Genomic DNA, 4,925 nt, shown 5'->3' with positions numbered 1-4,925 from the left:
AGCCTGCCCCGCCGAGGCACAGTCAGCAGCAGGGGACACTCCCCTGTTTCTCGAGGAGATTCAGGGAGCGGCTAAGACAAAGCGCTTCGCTGTTTGCCTTGTATGGAGGAGAGGCGGCATCAGAGAAGGTAATGAGGGAGCCGACTCAAGGCTGGGGAAAAAGTCTCAGGTTTAATGGAAGCTCCGAGGAGCTCCCAATGCCATTGTCCCGGCGGCCAAAAGTGGCCTTGAGGCTCTCGCAGTTGTCTTAAGTACTGGGGCGGTAACAAGGGGGAAGGGACGACCACCACCCAATGGGGGATTTGGGGGAGTGGAAGGCGGAGGGACAGACAGACAGACACGCAAACCAGTGGGGGAAGTCAAAGGGAGGGACCCCTGGCCCTGGTCCACTCACTCGATGCCCAAGGTGGAAGATTCTGGGAGAGCAGGATGGGGAGCCAAGTGATGGACAGGGTACCAGGGAGGGGACAGGGGAATAACTGAGCATTTTCAGGGAGATTGGCATTGAGGGAAAAGCAGGAAAGCTCAGGGTGGAACCGTTGGGAGACAATGGGGGGTGAAGGGGCAAACCATTACAGAACTGTTACAGAGATATAAAAACACAATACAACACCACAGTGAAAATTTTTGCCTAAAATTTTGTGGCTGAGCTGCCAGATAAGATTTCAGGACTTTATAATGGCAGCACATAGTATAAATACTCCAGTAGGATATGTAAAACAATATTTGCTGTTAGCTGCATGTAGGATTTTTTTCATGGGCTATTGAATTGTTTGGAAGTCTCATTTGATTGCATTATTACAGTTTTAATTCCTAGTTGCTGAAAAGTTACATTTTACTTTGTTTCAAGGGTTGGTAATCAGGCTTTCTAAAAGCCATTTAAAAAGCATTAAATGGAAGAGGCTTTAAGCTAAATCCATACTTAGCCCTTGATTTAAAATCACTGTGTTTTTGTACATTTTAAAAATGCATATGTTTTGAAAGCTTGAGGGTTTGTTGTAGTTAACACAATACTGACAATATTTGTGTCTGGTCAATTGCCCTTTGCCTTCTGTCCATAAAATGTGAAGTGCATTGGGGTTCTAGGTCATCACTACAGCTGGAGCATTGCGATTAATTATATATTGGTATTACACTAGAAGAAACTAAACTCAGAGGGAACAAAATCATTACATTCTTCCTTTTATTAATATTAGCCAACATACCTTGTAATGGAGCCTTGTGAGAATGGAGAACTTAAAAAAACGCTTTGTGGTAAAGGGCATTTTATAGAACATGAGACAGGACACATCATTCAAAGCCTTGCTTCAGCAATAATGTTTCTGCACAAAAACCATAATTACATTCCTCTGTTTCTCCCATATGTTCATTGATTTTGAGTGTTTGTGCATTTAAAAACAGTTACTGATTGATATTTTATCTATTATTTATTTCACACGATAAAAATAATCCAGTAAAGAAAAAGTAAGATATACTACATGAATGCTTTTTTAGGACTTTATTTTTTTTAGCTATGCAGTATGTGCTGCCATTTTCTTTTATTTCTCTTTCTGCACCAGCTATGGCAATAACTGTGTTATTATTTCTTAGCTTGCAAATGCTTTACATTATAACTTTAACTTAGTTCAGTTGTTATATGCACAGTGTATTACAGGAAGTCAAAAAGCAGAAGTGGATTGCTCCTGATACTTCCTCACAGCATATGTTACATTTAGGGTTCAGTAAACATCAGCATTTTCATCCACCACACAGAACTATTGCAATTCTACATAGTCCACAACAGAATTAACCTATCTGGCCAAAACTTTAGATTTTGTAGATGCTGCAGGACTTGGAATTCTTGAGTTTTTTTGCAAAGAAATTATTAACCTCTAACATAGCACTTATAGGAACCCTTCCTTTACCTCTTTTTCCAGAGAGATATATGGCATTATGGAATGGAGCCTGTTATAAGGCCTTGTTTCTTCTGGGCCCTCATCAAAAGGGCAAAAACCCTTGACTGGTTTGGTATGTAAAAATGAATTTCAGGTATGAACATATGGGAAATTTGGTAAATAGACAAGATACACTCTACTTTTTTTTGGTAGATGTTGTCAGATGATCTGATTTTAAAAGACCGAACCATTATGTACTTTTGCCTTTCTTACAGGATTGTGGTGAGGAATCATATTTGAAAATTTGAAATTCTTGTATGACTCCCTGGAATCAGTGAGGAAGATGGTTTTTATTAGGCTGCCACTACTTTAGAGTAAAATGCATGGGAACTGCTCATAGGAATTAATCAAAAGATTTAAAAATGTTTCTGTCAGAGTATGTGCACTGTAAATGATATTTTATTTCTTGCTCTCTCTCTTGGCAGGTATTTTTCACGGAGATCTAAAAGTGGAAAACATTTTTGTTAAAAGCGGTGACATCAATGAAGTAAATGAAGTGAAATTAAACATAAAGGTAAGATGACAATTGTAGCAGTTCAGCTTCAAGAACCATTTTTAATATCCAAGTATTACTGGGAGACCTGACTTTGATACCTATTAGTAGATTTTGAAATTAGTTACCAAATGGTATTATTAGGGAAAAAAATCATTTGGAAGCAAAGAGCCACTGTTGAAAAGAGTATTTTTTTTTTAAATGGTAAGTACATTTCTTGGTCAATTAAAAAAAAAAAATCCTTAATGTAACCATACCTTGTTTATACAGATCTACATTTACATAGTCCCAAGCCATTAGTCACAGGAAGCCAGCAGATGCTGTGAGATATAATTAATATTTAAATTAGGAATGTTTTCAATTTAAAGTAAATCTGTTAGCAATTCAGAAAAAAACCTATTTAGACTGTATCTTGGTTGAAATACAAGTATATTGTAGGATTCTTTTGATATTAATAAATATTTGCTACCTAAACACAATGTTCCATATGCTTACATCTTCTTTTGTATTGAAGAAAATAGTCTTTGATGTTTTATAAATCATGTGTTAATTGTGCATCACTAATTTGCTATTTTAGTCATAGTTACTGTTGAAATGTAGCTATCATCTTCTACAACTGAATTGTTGGATCAGGAATTTACTATCTGGGATAGAAGAACTCTAGGCTGAGAAGCATTTTAGACACTGAAGTGGGCAACTCAGTAATTTATAATGGATAAATCCAGACTGCAAAACTGTTTTCTGTTTCCTAGATCTGTGTATTTTTATACATGGTCATTTTAAGAAACATCCTTGTGTGTTTCTCTGTAGCCTTCAGTCTGGGACAGTGTGTGCCTTTCTTCCTGAACAAAGGGAGGTAAGGCATTGATAAATTTTCTGTCTTTTCCACAGTTTTTCCATCCTTTCAGTCAACTCACCACTTCCATCAATAAAAAGCACCATGGCCAGCTGTTCTTTTTTGATGGCCTTGCTTTATGTACCCATTTGGAACAGCAACTAGCTGTCTAGACTTGAAAAGACAGGAGTCTGTGAAGGAAGGCAAGGACCTCCCATGAAATGGAAAGGGTAAACCCCCCTCCCTCTAAATTACTACAATTTCAAAATAAAGACTCTCATGCAAAGATATGGGAATGGGAATAACAGTTCTTTACTAGGAAAAAACTAAAAAAAAAAAAAAAAAAAGTAACTAGTACAAACAAAACTACTGATAGAGGCAGAAACCTGACACCCTGAGGAGTCAGGGTGTTAGTGATAGTCCAGTTAAATGGTGGCTGCTCCTCCTCCTCCTGGAGTTGCAGATGAAATGCTGCTGAAGCGGTGGTCCTGTAGAAGGGTGTAGTTTTCTCTGAAGGTCTTGTGATAGAGTAGATGGGCCTGGTCTTCCTCTGGGAATCCAGTGAAGAGGCTGTGTTGATGTCCCAAAAAATGCTGATTTTATGCAGGTAGGGATGCTTGGCTCCTCCCTCTGAGTGGAGCATCTCACAATGGGATGATGTAACTTTATCAGTCATGCAGTGAGCCATTCAATGGCACATTAACAGAAGATATCTCCCCAGAGGGAGACATTGTTTTTGGAAGAGATAAGAAAACTGCCCAACAGAAGATACCTGCCCCACCGCCGACAGATGGCAAATAGACTATATGCTTATCTTACAAGCCAGGACACTGGCACACTCTGTCATCTCTCCTGCAAGGTGCAAGTATTTTTAATATGTTCCATCCTGTGAATGAGGTCAGATCTTTCCTCACTTTGCTTGTTCCTCTCATTTTAGAGGAGAATAACTCCTGAGTGACTTTAATGGGAGAAGTGGAAAACACAGAGCCAAGTCCCAAAGCTGGTGCAGCCAGCCGTAAGTAAAGTGACTACAGGAAAGGAGAGGTCCATCACACAATGTGAGATTAAAAAAAACAGCTAAAACCAACATTTAAGTACTTTGGACTTTGAGGCTTGAGGCAGCTAATGTTACATGTCAGGCTAAGGTTCACACCCTCCTATTTTTGGCTGTGAGAAAGTCTTCCTGGATCTCTATGGTTTTCTGGTTTTGGCAGGATATGCAGACAGAATGATGGGACAAATCCAGGCGTGGCTTGCTCCTGGTGAAAGACGCTCTTCCATATGGCACACGAGTACATGGCACAGGTACATACTGGCATGGGGCTGAGATGAAATTTTGTTAATATGTATAGAAAGACCTTCTTTTTCAAGCCACCTCTCAGTATCAAGACATTTCTTTGTGAACTCACAAATACTGCTATGTTCAGATGTATGTATTGTCTCACAGTCTTTGATAAGAAAAGTATAACATGTAAAAGTATGCTGAAGAATTTGACTTCTCCATGTGTTACACTTGAATAAGGCTTTACAAACAGGATAAAACCATATCTTGTTTAAAAAAAGAAAATCAGCATTTTTTCCCACCCTTTGAAAAGTCCTCTTCATGGAGAGTTGATGAGTAGTACCTTTTTGGTAAGACTTTTAACTCTATCACTCTGGTGGT

At 38.7% G+C, this 4,925-nt stretch overlaps 1 long non-coding RNA gene across 1 annotated transcript; it reads left to right on the top strand.

Moving 5' to 3' along the window:
• Nucleotides 1-2,294: 2,294 nt before the first annotated feature.
• LOC128789834 (uncharacterized) lies at nucleotides 2,295-4,549 on the top strand. Its single transcript, XR_008431541.1, has 4 exons — nucleotides 2,295-2,448; nucleotides 3,238-3,283; nucleotides 4,200-4,277; nucleotides 4,477-4,549. It is a non-coding gene; the product is annotated as an uncharacterized LOC128789834 (long non-coding RNA).
• The last annotated feature ends 376 nt before the right edge of the window (nucleotides 4,550-4,925 follow it).

This window comes from Vidua chalybeata, chromosome 6 (assembly GCF_026979565.1).
Source record: "Vidua chalybeata isolate OUT-0048 chromosome 6, bVidCha1 merged haplotype, whole genome shotgun sequence".
In the NCBI taxonomy this organism is placed as follows: Eukaryota; Metazoa; Chordata; class Aves; order Passeriformes; family Viduidae; genus Vidua; species Vidua chalybeata.
The sequence above is the reverse complement of the archived record's forward strand: the minus strand, read 5'-3'. Positions and strand labels throughout refer to the sequence as shown.